Below are 13,423 nucleotides of genomic sequence, written 5' to 3'. Positions count from 1 at the left end.
AGCCTAAACCCAGCAGGAGAAGAGAAATAATAAAGATCAGAGCAGAAATCAATGAAATAGAAACCAAAAGAACAGTAGAACAGATCAACGAAACTAGGAGCTGGTTCTTTGAAAGAATTAACAAGATTGATAAGCCCCTGGCCAGACTTATCAAAAAGAAAAGAGAAATGACCCAACTCAACAAAATCATGAATGAAAGAGGAGAAATCACAACCAACACCAAAGAAATACAAACAATTATAAGAACATATTATGAGCAACTCTATGCCAGCAAATTAGATAACCTGGAAGTAATGGATGCATTCCTAGAGATGTATCAACTACCAAAACTGAACCAGGAAGAAATAGAAAACCTGAACAGACCTATAACCACTAAGGAAATAGAAGCAGTCATCAAAAATCTCCCGAAACACAAAAGCCCAGGGCCAGATGGCTTCCCAGGGGAATTCTACCAAACATTTCAAGAAGAATTAATACCTATCCTTCTGAAACTGTTCCAAAAAATAGAAATGGAAGGAAAACTTCCAAACTCATTTTATGAGGCCAGCATTACCTTGATCCCAAAACCAGACAAAGACCCCATCAAAAAGGAGAATTACAGACCAATATCCCTGATGAACATGGATGCAAAAATTCTCACCAAAATACTAGCCAATAGGATCCAACAGTACATTAAAAGGATTATTCACCACGACCAAGTCGGATTTATCCCTGGGCTGCAAGGTTGGTTCAACATCCGCAAATCAATCAACGTGATACAATACATTAACAAAAGAAAAAACAAGAATCACATGATCCTCTCAATAGATGCAGAAAAAGCATTTGACAAAGTACAGCATCCTTTCTTGATCAAAACTCTTCAGAGTATAGGGATAGAGGGTACATACCTCAATATCATAAAAGCCATCTATGAAAAACCTACAGCGAATATCATTCTCAATGGGGAAAAACTGAGAGCTTTCCCCTTAAGGTCAGGAACGCGGCAGGGATGTCCACTATCGCCACTGCTATTCAACATGGTATTGGAAGTCCTAGCCACAGCAATCAGACAACAAAAAGAAATCAAAGGCATCCAAATTGGCAAAGAAGAAGTCAAACTCTCACTCTTTGCAGATGATATGATACTTTATGTGGAAAATCCCAACGACTCCACCCCAAAACTGCTAGAACTCATACAGGAATTCAGTAAAGTGGCAGGATATAAAATCAATGCACAGAAGTCAGTGGCATTCCTATACACCAACAACAAGTCAGAAGAAAGAGAAATTAAGGAGTCGATCCCATTTACAATTGCACCCAAAACCATAAGATACCTAGGAATAAATCTAACCAAAGAGGCAAAGGATCTGTACTCAGAAAACTATAAAATACTCATGAAAGAAATTGAGGAAGACACAAAGAAATGGAAAAACATTCCATGCTCATGGATTGGAAGAACAAATATTGTGAAGATGTCAATCCTACCTAGAGCAATCTACACATTCAATGCAATCCCCATCAAAATACCATCCACTTTTTTCAAAGAAATGGAACAAATAATCCTAAAATTTGTATGGAACTAGAAAAGACCCCGAATAGCCAGAGGAATGTTGAAAAAGAAAAGCAAAGCTGGCGGCATCACAATTCCAGACTTCCAGCTCTACTACAAAGCTGTCATCATCAAGACAGTATGGTACTGGCACAAAAACAGACACATAGATCAATGGAACAGAATAGAGAGCCCAGAAATGGACCCTCAACTCTATGGTCAACTAATCTTTGACAAAGCAGGAAAGAATGTCCAATGGAAAAAAGACAGTCTCTTCAACAAATGGTGTTGGGAAAATTGGACAGCCACATGCAGAAGAATGAAACTGGACCATTTCCTTACACCACACACAAAAATAGACTCCAAATGGTTGAAAGACCTCAATGTGAGACAGGAGTCCATCAAAATCCTAAAGGAGAACACAGGCAGCAACCTCTTCGACCTCAGCCGCAGCAACTTCTTCCTAGAAACATCGCCAAAGGCAAGGGAAGCAAGGGCAAAAATGAACTATTGGGACTTCATCAAGATAAAAAGCTTTTGCAAAGCAAAGGAAACAGTCAACAAAACCAAAAGACAACCGACAGAATGGGAGAAGATATTTGCAAATGACATATCAGATAAAGGGCTAGTATCCAAAATCTATAAAGAACTCATCAAACTCAACACCAAAAGAACAAAGAATCCAATCAAGAAATGGGCAGAAGACATGAACAGACATTTTTCCAAAGAAGACATCCAAATGGCCAACAGACACATGAAAAAGTGTTCAATATCGCTCGGCATCAGGGAAATCCAAATCAAAACCTCAATGAGATACCACCTCACACCAGTCAGAATGGCTAAAATTAACAAGTCAGGAAATGACAGATGTTGGCGGGGATGCGGAGAAAGGGGAACCCTCCTACACTGTTGGTGGGAATGCAAGCTGGTGCAGCCACTCTGGAAAACAGTGTGGAGGTTCCTCAAAAAGTTGAAAATAGAGCTACCATACAATCCAGCAATTGCACTACTGGGTATTTACCCCAAAGATACAAAAGTAGGGACCCGAAAGGCTACGTGCACCCCGATGTTTATAGCAGCAATGTCCACAATAGCCAAACTGTGGAAAGAGCCAAGATGTCCATCAACAGATGAATGGATAAAGAAGATGTGGTATATATATACAATGGAATATTATGCAGCCATCAAAAGGAATGAGATCTTGCCATTTGCAACGACGTGGATGGAACTGGAGGGTATTACGCTGAGCGAAATAAGTCAAACAGAGAAAGACATGTATCATATGACCTCACTGATATGAGGAATTCTTAATCTCAGGAAACAAACTAGGGTTGCTGGAGTGGGGGGTGGGGTGGGAGGGATGGGGTGACTGGGTGATGGACACTGGGGAGGGTATGTGTTCTGGTAAGCGCTGTGAATTGTGCAAGACTGTTGAATCTCAGATCTGTACCTCTGAAACAAATAATGCAATATATGTTAAGAAAGAAAAAAAGAAGAAGAAGAATGTAGCAGGAGGGGAAGAATGAAGGGGGGGAAATCGGAGGGGGAGAAGAACCATGAGAGACAATGGACTCTGAAAAACAAACTGAGGGTTCTAGAGGGGAGGGGGGTGGGAGGATGGGTTAGCCTGGTGATGGGTATTGAGGAGGGCACGTTCTGCATGGAGCACTGGGTGTTATGCACAAACAATGAATCATGGAACACTATATCTAAAACTAATGATGTAATGTATGGGGATTAACATAACAATAAAAAAATTTTAAATTAAAAAAAAAAAGGGTGTGTTGGACACAGCATTCATTGTATATTCTCGGCTTTCTCTGTGAGATCTAGATCATTAACTGTGCCAATTTCCTCTGCAGAAACTACTTTAAATAAAGTGTCTCAAATAGAAATGCAATTTGGAGATAATAAGATAAGAGTCAGTTTTCCAAAGACGGAACATCGTTTTCCCAATGTGCATTTTGAATGGCTCTGTATAGCCTTTCCTGACCCAGGGACTGAAGCGCAGCCTTTTAAAAATGTTAAACTGAACACCAGTGAATGCTAAGAAGTCTCCTTTCTTGTGCACACAGAGAAGGTATCCTCGTTGCTAATCATACAGGAAATCTTTGCAAAGCTGAGAGGTGAACATAAATGCCAAGAATCCCAAACATTAATTTTGGTTCCTGTACCCTTTCTGCAAACCTGGAGAGCTCAGAGGTTTAAATTAAAATGTCCTTCATATTATCGAAGAGAACACTTATACAATTAAAAACAACTGTATTTACCTACAGAATAAAGCCCTTTGGTTCTATTTTATTGGCAAAGTAAGAGATGCAAGTGAGGCTTGACTAGGAGAGCTCAAACTATACACCCTGAGAGATAAATTTCACAATCCCCTAAAGAACAGTGTTTGATCGCCAAGTTCTTCGGCATTTAGACGTCAGATTTGCTATTGCCGGGCCTTGATCTCTGCAAATAATTTCCCTCAGAAATGTCTTACTTTCTTAGAATATTCTGTCTCTATAAAGTCCTCCTCACTTTGTTTCTATTCATGAATATTTGCTTTACTGAAATATAGTTTTTGGTTTTTTACTAGCCAACAAAAAAATGTAGAAAATTCCCTAACCTTTCTATTTACCCTTCCTGGCTGATCAGTATAACTAAGCAGAATGCAAAGAGATCTCTGAGAAAGTTTTCAACTTTTCTGGTGGTGCCTCACTGTGTACAGGGTCTGTCCTACAACCATATCTCCTTGCTCTGCCCACTCCCCTCGGCTATCCTACCCACTCCCCCTGGACTTCAGATGATCTATATGTAGGTGACTCTCAAATCAATCCCTCTAGCTCACATCTGTCTCCTGGCATTTACCCTGTGCTGTGGAACCGCCTAATAGACATCTCCCCTCCAATGTCCTATGCAATCCCAAACACAGCAGCCAAAACCAAATTCCTTTTCTACTTCAACCTCTCAAACCATTCCCTCATTTGTGAAAGACACCATCATCCATCCTGATGTCTATGCTAGAAACTGGAGTCACCTGACTCCTCTTTCTCTTTCTTCCCTCACCTCCATTCTCTCTCTACCTACTTCCAACAGGGCCCTGATACCCATCACATCCTGTTACACCTGTGCTCAGTGCCTTGAACCTTGTTCAGTTCCACTGAAGACCCCCGTTTTTTTCCCTCCAGGCCTCTGCATTATGTGCCTGTGTCCCTAGAAGCCCAGCCCTCTCTCTCCTCGCCTGGCTACCCCATCTTTCTCAGCTCGGTGGAGATGTTTCTTTTTCAAGGAAAAGTTTCCTACCCCACAAGTATGGCTTAGAAACCCCTTCTATGTGCCCTCATGTTGCCAACTTCTTTTATCCCAGAACTTCTCACAGTCTATTTTAACTACCTGTTTGTTTGTTGTCCCACTAGACTGTAAACACCAGGTTACCCTGTCTCTTTTATTCTTTTTGTCTCCCTAGTGCCTAACATAACACCCAGACCAGAGTTAGCAGCCAAACATTCACTGAAAGGATGAATGAGACCTAATATAAGGGTGCTGCCATTTACCTAATGCCTACTGCATGGCGGCAACCTGCCAAATGCTCTGAATAGATTATCTCTCATCCACATGACTCTGCAAGCTCTGTATTATTTTTGAAAGTTTTACACATGAAGGTCAGCGGAATTAAACAGCTTTCTCTAAGTCACGTAGCTCATAAGTGAATTGCAAACCAGGTCTGCACAGTTTCAAAAATTCCTGCTTATCTCCCTGCAAACACTGCCTCTCCCTGTAGCCCATGCACAATGACCAGAGTTCTATGCTTCGGGCCTCCCGGGGTCATTCTAATCCATCTTCTACCTGACAGTCGTTCACAAATGAAGACTTCCCAAAAGCTGCCGGTTAGGCTGACCCTTCGCACCCCCACTGTGGCTTGAACCCCCACGCTTCTCCATGGTGCCTGCAGCCCTCCCCAGAGTGGCTCATCAGGGTCCTGCTTCTCCTGGCTGTTTTCACACAGAGCCAAAGAGACAGCATCACCACGCTTTAAAGCATCTCACCCATGTCAGCTTCCTTGACTGCCAAGACCATGCATCAACAGGACAAAAGGCAGAAACCACAGAAAGCCACCACAGAGACAGTAGGTAGGCTTCCGCCTGCCGAGTGCAGTGCCTCCCCCACTCTGCTGATGAGGCTTCCCTCTAGAAGGGAGACCTGCTACAGACGGGCTGGCTCCATTGCAGATGGGATCCACTCCAGGTCTACCTCAGAAACATATGAAAAGTCATAAATTCAGTGGCGCCTGGCTGGCTCAGTCCGGAGCATGCGACTTTTGATCTTGGGGTCATGAGTTCGAGCCCCACGCTGGGCATAGGGCTTCCTTAAAAATAAATAAATAAATTCCGCAATCCGGAAAAGGCCATTTCCTGGAATGAACAAATCCAGGCTAAGACTGGACGTAGCCTCTATTTGAAAAGTCACCCCCTTTTAATCAGGTTAGGGTTAAGCCTTGGTTTGGGGGAAACAAAGATTCCCAATCCGCAAAACTAGGGATGGGTTTGTAAGGGAACAATACGTTTGAATATTGGTTTAAAAAGTTTTTGAACAATTCAAACCCAGATTCCCATAGGATTTAGTAGCTATCTCAGGAACAGTAAGGGATGCTCTCAAACCAAGCAGAACTAGATGAAATTTTAAGTCGTGCTGTCTTTTACATTTCTGAAAAGACCTTCTTTTTTCAAAGGATATCAAAGCTGAAATGCCATGTGATTTCCTTTGTGTTTCTGCGATCTGTTCAATGACATCAATAAGATGGATGATCAGCAAATAGCATCTAACTCCCTTTGTACTATTATTAGAATAACATGTAAAATCATATGAAATGAAACAGCCCTGATTCCAATGACCTTGAAGCCCAATTCAATCACAGTTTCACTAAAGGAGAACAAAATCGACAGCACTCAAGCTGTAGAATTTATGAATTAGATTCAACCTCTCCTCCATACTGCAGCAGGTCCTGGGTGGACAGAGAAATGGTGAGGACTGGGGCAGCGTTTGCCTCCCCCTTAATATTCATGGCAACACTGTCAAGTTCACCGGAGGGTTGAATCTGGAAGAACAGGTTAGAAAAGAATATCCAAAAAAGCCAAGAAGGCAGAAGTGATGGGCAAGGCTCCTGCTGTGGTCTGCTCCCATCACATCATAATTGCAAATAAACTCTACTTTGGAAAATTCAATCAAAAACCAAATTACACTGATACTAAAAATCAACAAGACCAATAGCATCAATCTCACCTGTATTTTTTTTTTTCTGGTCAAGAAAAATTTTTTTACTGAGGTATAATTGACAAATAAAATTTTAAGATATTTAAAATGTATACATCATTCATCGTAAGCATCGTAAGCAAAGGCTTAATGGGAAGGAAAGCTACTAGAAACTACTGTATTATTATACAATCAATCCTCATTATTAACAGATTCCATATTTGCAAAGTCACCCACTTGCTGAAATTTATTTGTACCCTCCCCACATTAATAACCCCAGCACCTCTGCAGTCATTCGCCGGCATGCAAAGAATGAGCACGCCCCTAGCTGACGTCCAACGAGGCCACATTCCGCCTTCTTGTTTTAGCTCTCATACTGTAAAAAAAATCCTTCCCCCAGACCATTTAGTGCCGTGTTTCCCACATTTTTTTTTTTTTTTTGGCGATTTCACTATTTAAAATGGCCCCCAAACGTGCTGCAGCTCTGTCTGGGTTCCTACGTGCAAGAAGGCTTGTGATGTGTATACAGACAAGAAAGTTGTCTTCGATAAGCTTTGTTCGGGCATGATTTATAGTGCTGTCGGCCACAGGTTCAATGTTAATGAATCACCAATGCATATGACATAAGGTGGTTTTAAACAGAAATACATAAAAAACAAGGTTTTGTGTCGACTGGTTGACAAGAATGTTGCGACCAGAGGTTCATAGGAACCTAACCTTGTATTTCCCCCTAGGAAATCCAGTATTCTCTAATAAATTCAGTATTCACCTATTCAGTGTCAAAGGGTCTTCATGTGGGATCCTCACTGCACTGGGATAGCAAGCTGGATGTGAGAGATTCTGCCATGTCATTCGCCTCAAGGACTCCGAAAGGAAGAACTTAAAAGCAACCACGAAAGGGAAGTTGCAAGGGTATAGACGGTTAATGCCTCCCCTCACCTAAGAATGCCTCTAGAGAAAGGGGAATGGGAGAAAGAAAAATACTTAATTTGATGTTTATTTTTCAAGTGTTCTTCCCTGTTCACACTTTGCAAAAGTTAATAAGAGTCTGATCTCTTGATAGGAACCACAGGGAACTTTACCAGTCTCTCAGCATAATTCTTACTGTCTTGCTCCCTTGAGTTGGGCAAAACGAGGCATCTTACACACACAAAAATACCAGCTTCTCTCTCTTATGTATTTAGTGTGGCTAAAATAACTCACTGAACATGAAATAATTTTTAATATTTCTTGCTTCACAAAGGCTGCTCTCCATAAATAGTTAACAGACCAATTGTCTAAGGGGCAGAAGGGTGTAGACTTTTTACACAATGGGAGTCCCCTGACATTCCTCCAGCAGTCAGAGACTTCTTTCTCAGAGCCCTCATCCCAGAGAAAGAGTCAGACTGAAAGCTATTCCCATGTTTGCTCTTTTCATTAAGACTTTTCAAAGAACACTTTATTTGAATGTGCATTTAGAAGAAGAGGAAAGTTAAGAATTTTTCCTCCAGGCAAATAACTCATAAGGGTAAAAAAAAAAACCCTTCAACATGATTTATTTCACAGGGATCACTGAGGAGGGTGTGGAAACAGATCTCTGATGAAATTCCAGGTGGCTGCTAATGGTTGCCTTGAAAAAAAAAAAAAAGTAAAAAAATTTCAAAGACAATTACTAAATAAATCCATTACTATCGTAACAGCTATCTCAATTTGGCTAGAATGTGGCGAGACCTTGTGGATGTACATTCAATTTGACTGGAATTGGACAATCAACCTCAGTATTTTATTCTCAACAACGATGGAGCGACTTGGTGAAGGCAGGGTTTCCCAGAACGTGGCTCTGGAAATTCATGTTCTTCTCAATGGGTCGCTCACTCAAGGAATTTTGGAGTTAAATAAATCTCAGACATCGTTTCATCCTGCATACAACCTGAGCATCTTTTCCAAAAGATAAGATTACCAAAACCAAAAAAATTAAGGGACTGAGGTCACACATCGAGTTGGAAATAGGATTGGGCTAGACTGGAGGCCACCCCCCACCCCGGCCCCCCGCCTGGGGCTCCTAGCGCCATCTTGGGCCTGAAATGAGCGTTGCTGCCATCCCAAAGTGGGTAGTGACTTTCCTGGTGGTTCCTCCCTGTCTAATTTTACTGCCTAAACACATTGCATCTGTAACAGGAATGGGACCCTAATCGTGTGGAGAGAAAGGAGTAGGAGGCCGGAGAGAACTTCTAATGTCACCACTTAGCTAAGGTAGAAAAATGCCAGGTTATCTCCCCACCCCAGACCCCTCCACATACCCATCACCACCATATTTTTCGCTCTTGTGAGTGTCCCCACAAACCCTGGTCTCTCTCTGTTTCTTGTGGCCAGCCTAAAACAGAGGTGAGCTCTGCATGAACCTGACAATGAATACTATTTTATCTGGTATGAGGGCAGGTCACGTTTTTGAATGAAACAAATTTTCATGGAAGAGGCTGAGGTGGGAGGTATCCAAGGAATATATACAGTTAGAATGAGATATGCACGGGGAAAAGTTTGTTGAAAGGACTCTGTGCGAAAAATTTCATTATCCCTGTTCTTCATTACCTTAATCAGAATCAAATAATAACTGATGGAATGGTTATCCTTAGCACCAAAATTAGCACCTGTGATCTGGAATCTCAACCAAGATTCAGACAGCGTGCTGGTTATATTGAGAGATTTTCCCAATATCTATTACCACTAAACATCATTCTTAGAGAAGTGATTACAAAACCCCATTTAACTGGAGTGCCTCACAGAAATATGTGTTAATATTTTTCCCTTCAGAATGACGTATTTTTATGTCAATCAAAATAGATAATAATCCTAGAATTAAATGGCTTTTTTTTTGTAATTTTGATACCAAATTGAAAAAGAAAGCTTCAAAGTGCTTTGAGTGGAACCAAAGTACGAATGAAAGGAAAAATGATAGGCAAATTAAGAATATGCTTTTTCCAATGACACTGAACCTCAGTCATTTTCTCCACGAGGACTTGAAAACCCTATAATTCTCATAGAAATCTGTCAATCTCACCCATTTTCCCTCAGAAGAATAGAGAGCTATACGTTGTGGCTTGTAGTTCAAAGACATATGGCTTTAAAATGGAGATGGGCGGTGGGGGGGGGGGGGGGGCACATGCCAGGATTCTCTTGCGTACCATCAAAAAAAAAAAAAGAAAGAAAGAAAGAAATCTAAGCTACACTTCTCAATGCAGTAGCTTCATTTATCCCCTTTATTTTTCATGCTTGCTAATTTGCGAAAAGATGAAAATAACAAAGATGCCATTCTTCGTGCAATTTAGTGACAGTGTATTCTATTTCAATGGAATGTGTGCACATGAATTGCCTTCACAGTGATGGAGGAACAGTCGTAAGTATTTTAGCACCCGCCTGTAACAGGAGAAGAGCATCGTCGGAACCTGGTAAGTGGGTAAATGTGAACCGCCTATTCATGCAAGTGTCACAGAGCTGGAAGAGACGGTGCTCAGCGACCACACGTACTCTTTACCTCAACAACAATCTTGGGTATTGATCCAGGATAACCGTTCAAAATGTGAAAGATTTACTCAGAAAGATGATGCAAATTGATTGTTCTCTTTTGGAAATGAAGGAATGTATTAAGGATTTTCCATTACCAACACCTTCCTTCTGGAGTGAAGGAAACAGAGCAGACCAGTGACTTGGGTAGACCCGGAACCAGAGCTCGGCAATCTATTTCCATCACCCGCTGCTCTCCTCCCCCCACCCACTGCAACACCCCAAGCTGGGGGACACCCTTCCTTACTTGCACTGATTTGGGTGTGGGTCTATGGCAGATCATGAAATGAAGGGAAGAGACAAGGGCTACTCTCACCATCTCTTACAACCACAGAAGTGAGATTTATTTAGTATTTTACATAGCTTGGGGCCCCAAACTTTGGGGGGGGATGGTTTGGCAGTCTGCTACTCCTAAAAGGGCTCCTTGATAAGTATCTGCATTGTCTGAACATATCACAGAACGTGAGGTAACTAAACATAACCTCTGGTGGTAGGTTGCACAGAACAAAAAGACCAAGGGCTCTTTGTCCTAATTTCTTTGAGAGAAAACCAACACCATGCATTTTGCCTTCAGTGTGATAATCCCTGAGTGAGTGGGTGCTCAGACCCAAATATTAGCCTTTATATTTCTGCCAAAGTACAATTTGCTATACGCTTTTTTGATGAATGTTTAAAGCAGTCCTTTTTATAAATGGATGAATCTTGGCAGGAGGTTAGTGAGTCAATTAATTGGTAGGGAGAAAGTATAGTGCAGTTTTACACCTCATTTTAAAGAGGAATTTCAATTATAACAGGTTGTTGACATATTGTACACAGGGAACTGTTAGTCTGCCCAGTTTTATGAAAATCCAATATAGGAAATTGGACCTTTCTTCCCAAATGAACTAGGGAGTGATGATTTGCCCCAGAATCCTTCCCTGTTCGCAGACAGCATCTTGTTTCTGCTTTTGTTTTTTTTTAAATTGTGTCTCCCCTGGTAACTCACTGTTAGACTAAGTGCACTGATGATTAACTAACTGCTAGCGAAGGAAGCTTTAGGGCAGGAGAAGACAGCTAAAGGGTGAGCTACCTGCCAATTACAGGGTACCCAGAAAGCACACCACCTCTTTAATTCAATGTGAGATAATGGGAATTGCGTCTGATTTATGAAAATTCAACCTACATCCAAATTTCAAGGCTCCCTCTATTGCGAAATGTTAGGCAGACCATTCAGCGGCGTGCGCTGAATATTGTTTCTAGATCAACACATGCCAAGTATCATGCCAAGATGAAAGGAAAACAGGTCTGCTTCAACAGGTGCTTTTTCTCTCTTTAAATCATTCTCAAGCATATTAAGCATTAACTACGAAAATAATTTGGACTGTTTAAAAAAGCCTACTTAGCTATATTAGCAGTCTATCATGCTTTTAAGATCAATTCAAATACTCCTGCTCCCTGAAGCGCTTCCAGGTTCTCTCACCCGGGGAGAATTCTCCTCCTCTGGGTTCCTATAATGCCTTAGCCATATTCCCCGCAGATTTATTCCATCTGTCGTGTGTGTGTGTGTGTGTGTGTGTGTGTGTGTGTGTGTGTCTGCCACTAGACTGGAGATCCTTAAGAACACAAACCATCTTTATTAATCTTTATGTTCTCATGAGCTTCGTGAATTCCTGGCTCTTAGTGGATGCTTAATGAGAACTGATTATTGTATTTATAAAGAAAAGGAAGAGCATAAAGTTTAAATAATTCAATGTCTTTGTAATCAAAACTGACAATTTCTACTCCAAACTTCTCACCTCCAAATACACCTAGTTACAGGATCACAGTAGCATCCTACCAGGGTTTTCCTTTGTTTGTTTGTTTTGATTCCTGTCATCCAGCCCCGGGGCGGGGAGTTGTCGATGGACAGCATAATCCACTAAAGTAATGGTATCAGAAGAAGAGAAAAGATGAAGGAAATATTTGGACAATCAATAAAAAATGATCAGTCCTTGATCCTATTAATAAGGTAGGAAATCACTTTTAGGTTGGTGTTCATTATAAACAAACCCCTTTATTGTCGGATGCAGTGTTAATAATGTGGGGTTATCTAAAGTGACCCAGCAGTCAGGGTGATGCTCTGAGCCGGCCCTCCCTGCCTTCTGGCATACCTGCCTCCACCCTCCTTCCCCACAGTGAGGAACCTCCCCCCCATCCCCTCTGCAGCAAGTTTCATCATCCTCATCTGCACAAAGGAAGGGGAGAGAGTCAAGTGACCTTTCTGCTCTGAAATTCTCCAAAAGAAGAAAGGCCCCAGACAACTCAAGCTGGGACCAAGTTTGAACACCCACAGATGTGTGTTGGCATCATTCTCCAGATGAGGAAGCTGAGGCTGAGGCTGCTCAGAACTGAGGAGGTCCCTTGGGTGCTACGGTTTAAAACCAAGTGAAGGAGCATGATGTTACAAATAACAATGCAATCTCAGGGGCGCCTGGGTGGCTCAGTCGTTAAGCGTCTGCCTTCGGCTCAGGTCATGATCTCAGGGTCCTGGGATCAAGCCCCGCATCGGGCTCCCTGCTCCGCGGGAAGCCTGCTTCTCCCTCCCCCCCTCCCCCTGCCTGTGTTCCCTCTCTTGCTGTCTCTCTCTCTCTGTCAAATAAATAAATAAATAAAATCTTAAAAAACAAAAAAACAAAAAAACAATGCAATCTCAATAATAAGAATAAAACTTGGGGGCGCCCGGGTGGCTCAGTCGTTAAGCGTCTGCCTTCAGCTCAGGTTGTGATCCAGGGGTCCTGGGATCGAACCCCACATCGGGCTCCCTGCTCAGCGGGAAGCCTGCTTCTCCCTCTCCCACTCCCCCTGCTCGTGTTCCCTCTCTCACTGTGTGTCTCTCTCTCTGTCAAATAAATAAATAAAATCTTTATAAAAAAAGTGAAAATTAAAAAGAAAATGATCAGTCCTATTAAAGTGTACAGGTAGGGGCGCCTGGGTGGCTCAGTTGTTAAGTGTCTGCCTTCAGCTCAGGTCATGATCCCAGGGTCCTGGGATCCAGCCTCACATTGAGCTCCCGGCTCCACGGGAAGCCTGATTCTCCCTCTCCCACTCCCCCTGCTTGTGTTCCCTCTCTTGTTATGTCTCTCTGTCAAGTAAATAAAATCT

General features: G+C 42.0%; 1 protein-coding gene across 10 annotated transcripts in view; it reads right to left on the bottom strand.

The window, feature by feature from the left end:
- The window catches only part of KIAA1217 (KIAA1217 ortholog), a 421,915-nt gene that overhangs the window by 229,582 nt on the left and 178,910 nt on the right, over positions 1-13,423 (bottom strand). The gene's annotated exons all lie outside the window — the stretch shown is intronic.

Source organism: Phoca vitulina, unplaced genomic scaffold (assembly GCF_004348235.1).
Source record: "Phoca vitulina isolate PV1807 unplaced genomic scaffold, GSC_HSeal_1.0 scaffold93, whole genome shotgun sequence".
NCBI lineage: Eukaryota > Metazoa > Chordata > Mammalia > Carnivora > Phocidae > Phoca > Phoca vitulina.
Note: the sequence above shows the minus strand (reverse complement) of the source record. Positions and strands in the feature narration are given on the sequence as shown.